The sequence below is a fragment of the Triturus cristatus genome, chromosome 1_1 (assembly GCF_964204655.1).
Source record: "Triturus cristatus chromosome 1_1, aTriCri1.1, whole genome shotgun sequence".
Taxonomy (NCBI): domain Eukaryota; kingdom Metazoa; phylum Chordata; class Amphibia; order Caudata; family Salamandridae; genus Triturus; species Triturus cristatus.
Window position 1 is genome coordinate 511,164,492 of NC_140579.1, and position 17,545 is coordinate 511,182,036.

Genomic DNA, 17,545 nt, shown 5'->3' on the forward strand with positions numbered 1-17,545 from the left:
AAGCGGCCATAGATGTTATAAATTGTTCCCATTTCTCAATTTCGCTAGATCCGGTTCTAGCATTGAAGTGCTGTTTAGCCTTTTCCAATATGATTTCATCGGTTGCTGCTGAGTACTTTATCCTTTTATAGTTAATCGTATAAACTGACTCTTTCGGCACAGAGGATAACTCAAATTTAGACTTGACAATTTTGAGGACAATTTCTTGGGGACAGTGGTCGCTGTCCACTTTTTCACCTATCTGAAATGAAGTCATATGTTCGAATAAAGGTAATGAAATAAAAGTATAGTCCAATATAGTATTATTTCTTGTTGAGTGAAATGTTGTAGCTGGAGGGTTGTCTCCAGCAAACCTTCCATTTAATGCTCTGATGTTGAAGAGTTCGAGGTCCTCTAGTATCTGTTTAGTTTGGATTCTTGCGGCTTCCCTTGTGATGGTATATCCCAAGCTGAATTTTTAATTAGAATTTCGTCATCTGACGAGATTCCCATAAGAATAAGATTAAGATTAAGGTCCCCGGTGAGCATAAGATCTGTTGTCGGTCTTTCCCTTATACACTCCTCCAGGAAGTTGCATAATTCTTTTGCTGCTTTTGCTTTCCTTTTTGGGTGGACATAGGCATTGATCAAGGTAAGATTGATTTCCTCATTTCCTGGTTTTAGTTGCGAGGTGAGAAGGTTTACTGCCATTGACTCTGAAGAAGTTGGTCCAACTCCCTTTACCGTATATGCACTTGTGACTCAAACGTAGGTTACTAGACCGCCTTGGAGGTGACCGTATTTTGCCGTCCTTATTGCACCAGTAAAGAAACGCAAGAATCCCTGGAGGTGCGGCAGGTCTGCTTGCAATGTTTCTTGTAATGCCACAATATCAAAAGATCTTATATAGCTCACAAAATCGGAGTCAGACATTTTGGTGGCTAGACCATTAATGTTCCACGAACATATTCGTAGCTGATTATGCTTACTCATTCTTAACTGTGAGCCGGTTTGTCAATTTGTATGGTTGTTTATTGTTATAGCAATCCATCTTAGATCAGTTGATCCAGTTGGTGATGACTTGCCATCTTGGATGCTTCTAATGATACTAGGATGTTGCTCATTACTTGTTCCACATTTCCCCACCGCTCCTCTGAGCACCGATATTCCAGATCTATTAACAGGAGCCTGATCCCCCACCATTACTGCCGGAATTAATAATTCCGGGTATCTTGGCATTATATAAGGAGTTGTTGTTATCCCCCAATTTTTAAATATATGAGCCCTGCTAGTATTTTTTGTGCGATTGATGATGATGTTCATGTTGCTTTCGTTTTTTCACCGCCCGATCCATCGTCTTCTATGAATTCGATTGAAGCCAGATCCAAAGTTGTCACTTCTTCCAGAGAGAGAATATGAGATGGCAGCCGTAGAATATTACCTCTATTCAGTATGTCGTGCCTACCTATCGAGATATAATCCGGACTGAACCAAATAGCACTTGTGGCATTTTTTAATTCCTCTGAGCTCCTGGTCCCTTTATTGATTAGGCTCAGTGATGTAGGCTCATATCCTCGTGTTGCTGATGATAATACCTGATAGGTTGAAGATTCTACTTCATCTCTTTCTTTCTGGCGAAATGTTTGTTGTCTTGGTTTAGACAATTGGCCTTCCTCTCCGTGCCAAGGGAGATCTAACATGGTTCTCAATTATTTTGCGGGTGCCTGCGTTTCTTGTCTCTGGTTGGCCCTTAAATGTAAGGATGAAGTCACTTGAGAAGTGGAGGTCAATTGACTGTCATTTATCTCTTTAAGGTTGCACCTTGTTGCTTCTCCTGACTTCTTAGTCTTTGTGTCATTCTCAAGCTTTATTACCGAATTGTGTTCGCAGTTTGTTGTTCGATTGATGATAGAACGAGTCGTGGTATTGCTCTTTTGTGGTCGATTCTGATCAGGCTCGAGAGATGCTTTTTCTCCTTGGATGGTCAGAGAATCGTACTAGGCCTTTCTCTATGTGGGGCTTCTAAATCTTCATTCATGGTATTCCCAAGTATTTGCGTTTTCTCAGTTGCTTACCTCACTCTTTTGGCGGTCTGATTTATTGCTATTGCAGCTACTGTATTTCGGACAGTGGTCCCTGGTAAGCTGATGTCATTTCCAGGCTTGCGTTCACTTTGTACTGATGGTGATGACGTCCCAAAGAGATGCATGAATCCTTCATGGTTTGAATTTATTTTTTGATTTCTGCCTTTTCGTTTTTTTTGCTCGCCTTTGTTTTGCGTTCATTTGTTTATCTACATTGTCTTCCGATGAGGCTTCAGACATTTGGGCAACTAATGTTTTGGTTTCTCTGCCCTCTATTCCTTTAATCATATGAGCCAGGGTATCCTTTATCTTGGAATATCCCTTTCTACTGGTTTTAATTAATACTATGTTTTTCGAATCGTTTGTTTCTTTTTCCAAGTGGCCCTCAAAAGGTTGGTTATATAGGCACTGCGGGGGCATTTCAAGTTGTGTGCACAGATCACTCAGCATTGCTGGGAGTGAGGCCAATTTATCAATAATTGGACCACATCCGCAACTCAAATTTGCGCCTTGCACTTGGTCAAACTTGTTTTGAAGAAGCGTGTTTAATGTACCCATCTTCCCAGCGATGGCAACCACAAAGACAGCCAAAGAGTCTAGTAGCGTCAGTTGAGTGTCCATCTTGTCGGATTGGTAATGGAGGGCCTCTACCAGGAGTTGCATTGTTTTTAACAGACTTGGCCAAGCACTTCCATAATTTGTATGTTTTGATGATCCCTCTTGACTTCCTGGATTTGTTGTAACGTTTTGGTCTCCCTTAGACGTCCCCTCCACCTGTTGTCCCTGACTGCCTTCAGTTGTTCAGAGTGTTTGCTCCTACTCTTATCTTGGGAGTAGGCGGCTATAAGATCTTCCCACTCTTCCTTCCCCAGGTATGAAGAGACTTCTTTCTCCTCTAGGAGTGAATTGCTGGCATGCCTTCTTTTTCTTTCTTTCCCCCCCGACCTTAACGGTGTATAATCTGTCACTTGTTTGTTCGGTGGTGAAACTGGAGCTGCCAGAGAAAGTTATTTTTCTCTCTGATCCTCTCTTACCCTCATTTGCTTATATTTTGTATTCCTAGAGTGCTTTGCTGCCTCTGGGCTTCTCTGTTCGTAAGTTGTTGCATCAATTGCGACGCAGTTGCTGATTATATTTTTCCCGTAAAGTGATTCACTGGTCCCAGCTGTATCACAGATGTCTGTTTGACTTTTTCTAGATTGTCTACAGATAATTCTTGTGCTTCGTTGGACCTGTGTACTTGAATTAGTTCGGAGTCGATTGCAACTTGCTTGCCAATGGCTATAGTATTATGAGCCATCCAATTTTTATTACATTGTGGGTTTGATGTTACTTGCGGTAAACTACTAACTGACGTACTAGGACTTTCCTTTTTTGTAATGTTTCTCTGTGCGCCAGTAAATTGTAACAGCTGAAATGGCTGAAGAGGTGATTGAAGGCACGGAACTTCCCTGGCATTTGAAAGTAGAGTGTCCCCCGCATTTTAAAAAAAGTAAAATTTTGTGTCAAAGGCAAGGCCCTACGTAGCAAAAGCCCCACGGAGACTCCCTCCCTCCGTACTCTTGCCGTGCTCGAAAAACTCTCGGGTCTGGGCTGGGCCGGACTGGGCATAACGTCCACGGCTCCGGTTCCGGCCGCACCAGGTTCCCGCTGCAGGGAAGTAGGGCTCGCACCCGCTGGAAATGTCCGCGGCACCCACCGCTCCTGCCACATTTGAGCTGCGCCTGAGAAACGTCCGCGGCTCCGGTTCCGGCCACACCGGGCTGCACCAGGCTCCCGCTACAAAGAAGAAGGGTTCGCACCCCCCGAAACTCGCTGGAAACGCCCGCCACCCTGTTGCGTTTGGGCCACACCTGGGAAGCTCTCGCCGCTAGGCAGCACACCGCGGCTCCCACTGACACTGACCCGACTGAGCCGGGTAGAACCGGGAAGAGTGCGTCCCCGAGTCTCCACTCCCGTCTTCGCTCCTGCTGCCCTCTCGATCCAGCACACGTGAGTCAACTTCAACTGCGGGGGTCACATCAATCCCTGACTGTCTACAGGGAAAATACAGTCTCCCGATGTTTTAAAACTCTCCCTCTTTTGGGCTGTATTCACCACCCCAGAGATAATACTTTAAGGTCCACTAATGTACTCTACTCACAAAATGGACACAGCGATACCCACTGGGTGCACATGGGAAGGAAAGAAAGGAAAGAAAGAGGGACCTCCTCCTGCACACCCATCCAAATACCCCCTTACCTCCACCCATACCCCTAAACAATCAATGACTCTCTCACTCCTCCCTCCTACCCCCACCAAACTGACCAAACCACCCAGGCAGGAAGTGCAGCTGGGGGTGGCAGGGAGAGGGGCTGAGCCCATCTTCCCCGGGATCTCCACAGTGCTCTATGCAAATACCAAATAACAGTAACATCAACAACAATTGGAGTACTTAATAATACAAAGAGCAACTCAGAATCGCGCATTTTATTCTTTTGATCCACCTTTTCTGCTGCAGTGCTTGACTGAGCTATGTTTCGACAAAGCATGTTGTGGAACATGAAGCACTGACAGGAAACACCTAATTTCTTCCTACTATCAGTGAAGTACTTTCAATCTGATCCAGACCAGGGAAACATTAAATGTAATATATTTGTGAACCTCAGATTTGTTATTCAGCTGGCAAACAAACTGGCCTCACTTTCTTCCCAGTGCCTTTTCCTTACCATATGATTTATTTAAAAAAATGATAGCTGGTCCTTATTTATCATTTAGCAAACAAATTTCAATGTATTGTGTGTTGTAGAGTTGCACTGTGCTCTATAGTGCAAAACATGGCCCTGGGCTGAAGTAGGTCACCTGCTCTGGTTTGATTTTTGCGAAAAAGAAGTTTAGTAATGACCTACATATTTTATTTCTTAAAGGTTTATAAACAAACTTTTATTGTGCTAACAATCAAAAAAAGCACAGTGCTCAGTTTACAAAGAGTAGCATGCTGATGACTTATCATTGACACATACGTAGATTACACGATAGGTATGTCACTCTTAGAGGTACATATTGCTGTAGAACAGTGCACTGGCAGAATAGTTAAACCCGACCAGTAATTTGCATGACTTTAGTGCTCGAGTCTTGTCAAGTACATCTTCATGTAAGCAACTACCCAAGGTAAAATGGAATAATATTGCACCAAGGTTATTTTCGTTCCTGTTATTCTCACTTAGCATCAATCATTGAGTCCTTTCAAGGTACACAACATTTAGCCATTTGGCTAAAGTTGATCACCCCTAGAGTTTGCGTCACTTACTGTCGAAAAGGGTTGCCTTTGCGTCTTACAGGTGCCCACACAAATATTTAGTAAATATGCATTAAAGGGTATCTTCAGAGTGGACTGGAATGGTCCATCATTTTTATTTTTTAATATAGCGCGAACTAGACCCCAGACATCAGGTATCATAGCGCTTTACATGAGCACCAGTTACAGAAGGATACATTCATTTTTAGGTCTCGCTGAGCCCCAGCGCTTGCGCTGGCTCGAAGAGACATTTTGTATGTGGGATTTTCAAAGTGCTTCTGGCTGGCCTAACGCTTGCGTTCACGCGATCGTGCACGCGCGCAGCCGGCCACCAGCAGCACTTTGAAAACTCGTGTACGTCATCGCGATCACTTTCGCTTTCAGAGCGATCGCGATGACGCACGCGCACACACAACTCCCGCTTCTCCCCCTCCCCCACCACATTTTGCGTCTCCGGCCGCTCGCGCGCAGCCAACGCTTGTTTATTTTATTGTTGCCGCGCACACAGAACATAGGTCTCATTCATAGAGAACTGCACTGCCAACAAATTTTGCATTGGCGAGTTCAATTCTGCATTAAATTTAGTAGAATGCACCCATAAAAAAGAGGCATTCCTGTGTAAGTACGCTATCTTTACAGCGCAGTGAAGCAAAAATGGCCGAACACACCTACAGCATTAGAATCTTTCACCGTTATGCCAAAACAAACATCCATGACTCCCAATTCCCTCTATGACACCTATGTAAATTCTGCTCTTTACTCACATGTTCTAGAAACTAATACAATGTACATTGATTACCATGCGTTGTATAGCACCTGTTACATACCTGCGTTAACGTATGTTCCAGCACTCAACATGAGCCTATGCATAATATGAAGAAAGAACAAACAAATCTCCGGAAAAAAAAACACTTATAAGTACAAGGTGTGCCTTCCGAAAATTAAGTCAACTGCCTACGCTGCTGTGCACAGAGGCGCAATGAAACAAGCCTAACTATACAACGAGAAATGACATCCTACACCAACTCAAGTGTCCATCCAGAATGTAAACGCATTGGAACTTTAGAAAATCTGGGGACTTGTTTCTTTGAATCGGCTAAAACAAAGCGCTTTCTAAACTCGTGGGGGTAGCAACACACTATGTAAGTACACTGCAATACTTGTTTAAATGTTATAAGCAGCACTAAGACATAGACGGCGTTCTGACACTTCATAAAGCAATACAACAAAACGTCATCCAAACCACGGGACAAGCAAGAGCTCTATCTATGCATGCCACCACTACTGATTTGAAATAGCATTATTTACACTTTTTTTCGGTTTACAGTATTATTCGTTTTGTTGAAAGTTAAAGAAGCAATATAGCAAACAACCATGTAATCGGTGCCCCAATATTTGCATGTTTGCTGGTGCTCCATAAGCAGCTGTAGGTGTCTGCACCTACACTCTACCTCTTAGCACACCCTCTCGGAAACAGGCAAGCCTACAAAAGCTGACAAACGTGTACCCCAATTTTCAATCTACTCTACAGGCCCATTTCAAGAGTTAGACTTTTGCACTCCATCAGCATACTTGATCAGAGCCTTTAACAACTTCTGTAGTGGTCTTTCGTTAGAAGAGACCTGACTTTTTCCTGCATAATTAAAACGCCAACACGCATGCGATCACCCACCCAACTGCACAGATGAAAACACTTCTTTTGAGTTCTGTCTGCTACAGGCTGCTCGTCTTCCCTCTATGTCTATACTAAGTGCATGGCACTGAAGAGGAGAGCTTGGTCTCCTATAGTGGATGCGCCATCTACTGCCAGCTAGTATGCAACGCAGACAGGAACATATATTCGATAATAAATCCAAACAATCTTGCTCTGTATGTTCGTGAATATTTATATAGTTTTGAACCATGTTTTTTGCCAAAATCATTTTTATTGAGAAGTGGGTCGGCTAATTACCAATGTCATACTTTTTACCGTAGTGGCCATCTTGGACTGTAGTATGTTCGGTTTCGGACAACAGAAGAGTGGCAGGAGCCAAAGTATTTATATTTAATAATGTCTTTTTTCAGAAAGTAACTGGCTGTTTGCTGGATTATTTACAGCTGCAATTGTTTGCTAAAATGTTAGCAAAGTTGAAACTGTACACTGGTCATTAAATGGAGCACTTCATGAATGACAGACGAAAGGATAACATCCTACATCTTTAACCAATGTTATCTTAAAAAGGCCTTCTAAACTCGTTTTTGAAAAGAAGAGTGTAGTAAACGAAAATAAGCTTGCCGTTTTGGCTGTACTTTCAGTTTTATAGTTCTTGCCTGTTCCCTCCCGACCATTGTCCTTGTTCTAAAGTCACAGTAGCTCCTGGGGCGGGACAGTTCAGTATGGGGAAATTACGCCATAGTTCAAAGGTGATTGGTGGCAGAGCAAGCACATGTGTGTATCCGAGACGGCAACATGGCGGACCCGAAAAAGAGGAGTTTAACAGTGATGATGAGGCTCCCAAGCAGGTCACTTTCCAACAGGGTCGGCAGGAGACGGCAGAGAATCTGAAGAAAGCGACACAAGCTTTGCAGAGGTGATTGGCCGTTCTATTGTCTGGGGAATAGGTCCTTATCTTGGTCTCTTTAGTTTTCCTCGCTGAGAGCATGGCAAGTCCTTGTGGTTAGTGTAAAGCGTAGGTACTTTGCGAATTACTAGAAGCTCTTTAGTCCGTGCCTCTATTATTCCATAGTTATTGTAATTGTTCACTGGGTGGTAGTAGCTTATAACACAAAGCATGGTTTTGTATGATTTCATATACATGCTCCCCTATATAGGAACGCCTGCCTCCCAATTTGCTGCAATTCGTCGCTTAGTTTTTTCAGTCTAAACAACACATTAAAAAGCATTGGCATAGCCAATAGGTCTCGCCTTTGGGACCTTATAAGTGTTTAGCTATCCAGCACAATATCCTTGGTGCAACAACATCAACTGTTGCATGGCTAACACTTATAAGGTCCCAAAGGCGAGACCCATTGGCTATGCCAATGCTTTTTTGTTAGGCACGGGGAGATTAAGTGATTTGCCCAGAATTACAGGATGTTGAGCGTTGTTGTCGATGCTCGAACCTGGTTCCCCAGCTTCGAGGTCGACTGCTCTAGCCGTAAGGATACATCCTCTCCCCTGTAAACAGTTCTACAGATCGCTGCTTCCCATATTTCCTGAGGCAGTATGGCAAAGAGTTAGTACCCGAAAGTCAATTCTGTTCTCGAGTGAGGTGCAGTTGGGGACAAAGATTGCTGGTTATATATGAATCTGAGTTTTAAAGGAGAGTACTGTCCTAGCTGTATAATTTGTTACCAACTGCAAGTAGTTGGTAATCTTCTATGGCAGTCCACAATACTGAAATTGATGACACTCACTCCAGAAAACACCAGGGGTCTCATGAATGCATGTTTGCTCTAGGTGGTTATACATAGAGCTGTATTCATGGTGACCAGGTCACAGACCAGGTCACAGCCTGAATCAGCTATCCTTTACATCATGGATTATGTAATGGACCAGAACGACTCCTGCCTCCTCTTCCTACTCGTACAATACTGTCAACCACAACTGATTCAAACAATTGATCACCTTCAAACACACACTTGTTACCATACAAGCAACAAAATCACTTGGGATTACCCTGGATAAAAATCTATGCATGCAAGCACACATCAGTGCATCTACACACAGTGCTTTTCAACAATTTAACATACCAAGGTGAAACCCTTCATCCCACCACCAGATTTCAAGATCACAGCCCAATCCCTAGTAGTATTCAGACCGGAATACAGGAGTGCAACCCTAGCAGGTTTACTGAAATCAAGCACCACACCACTCAAGGTGACCCTGAATTCAGCAGCAAGACTAATATTGGGAATCAGATGCTCCAACCACATCAGGCCTACTCTAAAGTCTCTCAACTCGCTACCAGTCAAACCAAGGATCCAAATGAAGATAGCGTGTTTGACACATAAAACCCTGTGCCATGGTACACTGAAGTACCTCGAAGACAAGCTCAAGACATCAGGGGCAGCCGCTCTTGCTGAAACCACCGAGATTCAGAAAAAAGGAGACCTACGCCTACACTTTCTCTGGAGCCGCACAGAGAACATGAAACTCTCTCCCACCTTTGGTCTAACCCATTGAGGAACAGTTTTAAGAAAGAGGTTAAGAGGATTTTACTAGACAGTTTCTTAACATAACACAAGTTTTTAACCTGGGCTCTAAATACAATCTCTTGAACCACAAACTCTTTCTTGTGATTATTTTACTTTATATTTAGGGGATACTATATGTTATGTAACTGGCTTTGAGGGTTGCTCTGTACCGCACTCTGATACCTTTGGGTCATTTCTGTGCTTTATCAAACCATCTAAATTATAAATGATGAATAGTTGGTGGTACATCTATACCCCGAATGCATTCTATGAAGTGCTGTCACATGCTCTCGGACCCTGATGATGTCACAAGCAGTGGTGTCTTAACTCAGTTGCCCGGGACCACATGAGCATAGGGGCCCCATTCAGACCAGAATTTAACACTAATTTTCCATTAAACATTTTTAGGTCGAGCCTGGAGTCAGCGTGCAAGCGCTGCTCTGACGATGATCTGTTGTAGTTCAGTACAGGAGAGAAGCCCCACCCACTCCCCCCCCCCATATTTTTCATATGGGGGGCAGTGGGTTGTGTCATTGTCCTTCATAAATGCTGGCTTCTGATTCCTAAATAGGCTTGTTAGTTCTTCCTTAGCACGGCCATGTTGTCATTTGTATCCTCCCATGGCTACTGGCTCCTTTGCTTGGTTGTTTCACGGTATGTGTACTATTTTCTTGATTGAAGTTTCTCCTACTTTAAGCATGACATGCTTTGCTTACATTGAGCGCGCCATGCATGCTTTCACTTTGAAAGCAGCCGGGACAATGTGACCGTTTGTTTGCAATGCCATAGGTTTTGCATTTAAATGCGAGACCTACACCATTGCAAAATATTTTGCTGGTTTCTTTGCTTTTAGGCCACTTTTCTGGCAGCTTAGGGAATGAGGCACCTAAATGTAAATTGGCCGGTGCACGAGGGTTCACACAGTAGGATACCATTAATAAGTAACAGGATTTGTTCGCCTCGCCCTCACGCACTTAAAAAGTGTCCCCCTTGGTGTGGTTTTCTAAATGTATATTGTGCTTGGAAGGCGGGTGAATGTCGGCTTTGTTAGTGTAGCCCACAGACTGGCACCGAATCCAAGTCGTCTGACCGCCAGAACCACGGCTTTGTCTGGTGAGTGCTGCGCCATTAGGCAACAAGAAGTATTAATAACCAGATGGTAAATAAAAAATAGAAACAGCAACGCTGCCCACCAGCAGTTCACGTGAAAGGTTATGGTCGCCGACAAAGGCGACAATGTGAAAATCACACTGCGTTGTGCTCCAGTATGGCTTAAGAATGTTAGAAGAAGGCCTGTTTAAAACACGGTAATGACTGGGCTGTGGATTTGCCTTTTCAATTTAGTGAACTTGTTTCATTCCTCATAGAGCATTTCCTTCATTCCATGCTTCAAAAGTAGAGAGAAATGTGCAGGACTCAAGACTGGTAAGCAGTTATCTTGCCCTTGTTAAGTCCCAATTTAAGTTGACCACATTTTGTCAAGGGGTTATTTGGGGCTGAGATTATAGCAATTAAGCGCCTCACCTGTGTAATCCATTAAGGATCATAAAATGAACCCTACTGCTAAACCAGGAAAGATAAATGAAATCCACGGACAATACACCTACGATCATTTGTTACCATTTTCTATTTTTAAATGAGGTAGTAATCTCAAATCGGTTTTATTTCTGGCCTCATATGTATGTGGTGCCGTTTAGGTGTTTGAGCTTAATTTAGAGGCAAAATGGCATTTTTAGCATCTGGACGTTGGGTCCAAATGGATTCTGCCATGAGGGATCCAAATGAGGATTCTGTGAAAGAGCAAGGCCTCATCACGCACCTCTGAAAGGCAGCACGGCACGGCAGCATTTCTTTCTGCTTCAAATGGAATGTTGTAGGAATCCAATCAGCTGTCCTGTCACTTGGGGAAAGAGAAAAGGTGATGAGATGACCCGGAACTGAGGATGGCGTATTTTCTCGTACTCCTTCCTCAAACACCCAGCTCAGCTTGCACACATACTTTCTCTTCTGTGTGCCATGTACTTGAAGATTGTACCCAGGCTAATGTTTTCAGTTAGACTGCTAGCAAAATCTATAATTGCAAAATCCAGGAGCGAAAGGTCATTTATGTCATCAAATGCCATTCCCAAATTTCTGACATCTGTTTAATATTTCCTTTGATTAAAATGCTCCCTCAATGCAGGAATTTGGGACTTTTCAAGATGGAGAAGAGGGTGGTAAATAAAAAATGTAAGATGATATTTCATTTAGTCCAACTTTGTCATAAGCAGGAAATCATTTAAGTCTTTTATCTCCTCGAAGAATGTGTATAAGATCTAAAAGCTCCCAGAAGCAGCCAACAAGCTGGAATTCTAGAAAACATATCAATAAATGATATATCTATTTTATGTTATACAAATGTGTTTGGGTCTGTAGTGCCATGAGTATGGCCTCACAGTACTGCAAGAGCGTGTGTACCTTCTGGATCAGTACTCCAGTTCTGTATGATGTTCGTAGCCTGATTATGCAGCAGAGTCAGGATTTCCTGAATGATTGAATGCCGAAATTGATTATATCTTAAAATATAGTCATGCATGCATGGTCTATGACAGCTAGCAGCCAGGGGCGTCTCTTTATGATTACACATAGATTGCAGTTCATGATCAGTGCTGACGATGAGCATTGAGTCAGGGCAGGTTTCCAGGTACTCGATAGATTACTGCAACTGGGAAATCTTTGTAACATCACAGGAACCTCCAAACCAGATACTACTATGAGTTTTCTAAATACTAAGAAACTCTATTTTAGGTTTTGAATCGTCAGAGGTAGCAATGGTGAGCAGCCAAGATTTACACTTACTGGAGGGTGTGGCGCAGAGCGCTCAGGGACAGGTAACACAAAATGAGAGCATTATTAATATATTATCCATGTAGTGTTATGACTTTATTCAAATTACTACACTTGTCTTTCCAGTCAAACATTCAATATACAGAAAGTGATGTTTCTTCTTAGGATCGCAATAAGCTGCTAAAACACTATAAAATTGGGCATTCTGGATTTCCATGATTAGCAGAACTCTGTGCACGGTTGCACTCAGGTGCATTGTCAGGTCCATAAGTACTGGAAGTAAGGGTGCTCCTGCGCGGAATGCAAAATCCCTCCCCACCTTCACGGACCAAAAGATCTCACATACACACACTACCCATACATTCGCTGGTGGGGCCCATAACACCAACATTCATTCACCATCAGTCCGTGTGGGAGGCGATTATCTTTCTTAGCGCTGGAAAATGAGGGAGAGAGAAAATACCACTTCTACCCTAATGAGCGACAAATCTACACAACCTTCTGATACTCATTAGGCCCCGAACTTCACCTTTAGTATTCCTCTCTTAAATCGGGACAGATCAGTTAGTTGCTGCTTTAAGTGAGTTTCTAATTCTCTAATTAGCCTTTTCATTAACACATTTCAATGAATAAAACAACCCAACTCATTTCTGTAGATATTCAAATTTATATTAATATTGCAAATTAAATCATTCATTTGATCAAGTTGCCATTCATATTTACCTATTCTGGCTAAATGTCATCCTCTATGTCAAATCTGGCAGTCTCGCAAATGTATACCCATCAATTTTAGTAGGTTCAGTTCATCAGGAGTTTGGGCATTAATTCAGTCCGTCAAAGATTCAGGCTAACAGCTGTCCTGCAGTGTCACCGTCCTCTCCGTCAGCATAACGTCAGGAAATCGAGAAAGGCCAGAAACGAACCCGCACCCACCTCTCATTTCTACCATAATTTATAGTAAAAATCATTGACAATTTGTATCAAAAACGGGTCTTCAAATGTTCTGATTGGTCCATTGAAATCATCTGACAGGATTCTCATCAAAATAAAGACTCTGATGTCATTGAACTTGAATTATCCGTTTTTTTAGTAGTACATTATTGTTCATTAAGAAAAGCTGGCTTGCATCCCAGAGCAACCTTGAAGGGTACATGTTCATCTGGGGTCAGGATGAGGCCACTGTGTATCTGTTGTCAGCGCAGGCGCACTTCACCCAAGCCTTGTTCAGCGTTGGCAGTCGGGTTAGGCACCAAAGGCAGCCATCTTTCGATAGGACAGAATGGTCAACTTAAGCAAAGAAACACAAAAACGTAATTAATACATGAAATGACTAATTAAATGTTATTCCCTCGCTAATACCCATGTGTGTGTATTTATCTAGCAAAAGCAACACTCAGTGCGGTTTATACTTACTAAATAAAGCACAAATCACAATTACATCTCAAAAGCGACATATATCATGCAATATTCTAATTGTCTACCATTAGTATGCGTACGAAATTTAGTTCACGTATTAATTAAGCCATGCAGATGCATTCCCCACGTGTAATTCATACATTAGTAAGGTTGGTAAATATTTTCCACATCACTTCAATCCATTAGTTCAATTATAATTAATTAATTAATCTTATTAATAAAACAACATGCAAAATGGGATGGGTAAACATTTTTAAGCGTTACCCCGCTCCAGCAAGGGTACAGGGAGGGATGGTTCTGCAGCACCCCAAAATATCCATGCTGGAGTTCAGAAGATGAACGGGCAGTAAAGATGCCTTTACATTTTGTTTTTAGGTTGCGCCTGGGCAGCGCATGTGCTGCTTTGCGAGGCATGCTGTATTCAGGTAGGGACTTGAAGCTCCGTCCACTCTCCGCCCATATTTTTCATTAGATTGTGTCATTGTCCACTGTAAACTGTGGCTGTTCGTTGGTCAAAAGGCTTAGTAGTCCCTCCTTAGTACTGCGTTGTCTCATTTCGTAACCTCCCATGGCGACACCCCCTGTTATGTCTGTTGTTGCACACTAGGCTTTAATAACAGCCTCCGAGCACTATTTTCTCAAATTGCTTTGTCCTTCCTGCTGTTGCAGGCAGGATGCTCTACCCCAACGCTTTTCTTTAATTTTTATGGCACAGGCACTGGCATTTGCAATGCAATAGGTCTTGCATTTGCAAGAGTTTAAGCTATTGGCATTGTCAATGTCAATGCCTTTTATCTGTTTTAAAAACAACAAATAAAAAGGCATTGTCATTTACTATGCTAATAGCTCAGACTCTTGTAAGTGCAAGACCTATTGCATTGCAAATGCTCGTTATTCCTGTGAGTGGTTGTGTAGGCAGGGCCCAGTGCAATGCTTTGCCCCGGGGCCTATAATGCTGTTAGGATGGCCCTGGTCACAAGCACTTGCATAAAGTTATTTTTTAAAGTACAATAAATGAAAGATTAATAATATAACAAATAACTACACTAGAAAAGATATTTCTGTTTTAGTAGTTACCTGCATATTATCAAAAGTTATTGCCAATATATATTTGGGGAGGAGCCATGCGATGCAGGGGATGCACCCTTGATAAGCCAGGGCCACATCCAACATGTACACATGTGCTTCCAGTGTCCAGGCCAAACATCATATGCCCATTCACAGCATCAAACAATCTGGGGTACCTCTTCTGCCTGCATCACTTGATGTCAGTGGAACTCACACTAAGTTGTCTACAATTGCAACAGCTAGGCCTTTTTTCCCCTGCTGGATACTCCTAACTCCTGAGCAGTTCCATCAATGTAGGGTTGTCAGCACAAAGGACATGTTTCCATACTACAATATACAGCAGACGGCTGTGGCATACAAGAATGATTTCCCGCAGGCGCCCATCGAGGTCCCCCCACTAACAAAGATGATGTTCTTTACTGTGAATACTAGAGAGTGGGACTCCAAACTATATAAGCTTTATACGCAGAGTATGACTCCAGCTTACTACACCGCCAAAACACAATGGGAGGCTGACCTGAATGATTATTATCAACTAAAGTCTTGAAATTCTTCTGTGAAGAGACAAAGGGCCTGATTACAAGTTTGGCAGTGTTGCAGCGGGCCGCAACGCCAGCACCCCGCTGCAACACTACCACACCCGTACTCAGCCCACAAACCGTATTCCAACTGGAATACAGGTCAGGTGGTACTGCAGCAGTGGTCCCATGGCAGCGCCTTTCTAAAGCTCATAGGAGAAACCTAGAAAGGCACCACTGTGGGAGCGCTACAGCCCATTCCTGCATGGACTAAAATGCACAATGTTGTGCATTTCTTTCCATGCAGGAACGGGGGTGCATACAGACAGGGTGGCACACCATGTCCCCTCCTGCATGCACCCCCCATGCACAGAGGCAACAGAGAGTCCTGTAGGGTTCCCATATTTTTCACACTGCCACCCTTTTCATGGCAGGCTCACTGTCGTGAAAAGGGTCACAGTGAGGAAACTCGTATAATGCTTGGCTGCACAGCGGCACTGCCAAGCATGTTACAGCTTCACACCGCAGCGCCACCACCCCGGGATCAGGGATGCTCAGCAGTTGAAGCGGTTCTGTGGTGGTCCCACTGCTGTAGCTGTAATATGGCAGGTGGACTGCCAGTCTGGCAGTCATGGGGCCGCTACCACTGGATCGATGGTCCCATGGACCGCCAAACTCGTAATTAGGCCCAAAGTCTCGAGCTATAAATTACAGACATAATCTTATTCATTGTCCCTTCCTGATCAGGTGATACTACACACTTGAAGTCCTTGACAGTATTAAATCCTCACGTAATCTCGTTGCACCAGGGGCACATCAGACAGTCTCCTGCATATGGCTTGGAAATGTCCCCTTCAAGCAATAACTTTTGGGCAAACGTGGAGCAAACAATTAGAGATAGAACCTCCTAGTAACTAACCTGCATGCCATTAATTATGGTATTAGAGTATGTTACTGATGTGCCGCATACTTTTAGAAGACTAATGGTGCGGCATGCTATTAATGGCTACGCATCTAGTACCAAGAGCATGGACAGAACGACCTTACTTACAAGACTGGCTTAAAGATGTTGTTTTAGGCCGAACCTTTGCCATGCTGCAACCTGTATACATTAGACCGATAGACCCTTTAAGGTCTATATGATGGGTATAGTAGACAATACTGCTGATGTACCTGCAGATAAGTAAAGATATCAAGAACTTTCAAATATGGAGATATGATGGGGTTGGCCTGATGAGAGGCTGCAAGTCTTTGGCCTAACGTTGTACAGTATGTATGGACATTGATGAGATACCACAAACCGAATCATAAAATTCTTATATAATGCAATATAGTTCTTCAAGTGCTGTGCCAGAGATTCTCATATCTGTATAGCATATTCCGTGCCAGAGACGTGGTGGTATAGAGCTCATAAATGTCAATGCTACTTTTTACATGTGGCAAAGTTTTAAGTCTGTGACCGTGACAACAGCCACATTGTATCGTGTTAACAGCTGAAAACAGAAGTTAAAATCAAAAAAATGCTCTGGAGTTGCCTCAAATGCTTTAGCAAAGTATCAAATACTCTGCCCTCCCATATGCTTAGGCACATTCTGAAATGCCCTCGCCCTGCCCTCAGAATAAAATGCTGAAGTACAGCCTCAAACATTCAGGGGCAAATATGACTTATCCAGTCACAACTACAAATGGCGAATTTGAAACTAAAGGCCAGATGTACCAAAATTAGGAATCACAATTTCCAAATTGCAATTTTTACTAATGTATGAAAACTTAGAACTTTTAATGAGCTATTCTAGTGGGTCGCAAATCAACATACCTCATGAATATTAATGAGGGAGGCCGCAGGCTGCCACCCATTAGAAATGATAGCCATCATAGGGTTGGTGGCCTGCTGGTGTCAGTAGAACACCATGTTTGTGATTGCTTTTAAATAAAGCATTTTTGTTTTTAAATGCAGCCCGCTTTTCTGAAAGGACAACAATGTGCATTTAAAAAACAAAAAATGAAACATTTAAGTTTCATTTTATGAAAGTAGGCATTGGTCCCTAGGACCACTAGTTTAAAAAAAAAATGTGTTAACATTTTCAAAGGTGAAGGTGTCCCATGGGAATCCTTTCCATTTGTGAATGGTTACCACTACCTTTCGGCAGTTGGTAAAAAAATAATGTTGCGCAACTGTAATTCGTTCGGTAAACATAAAT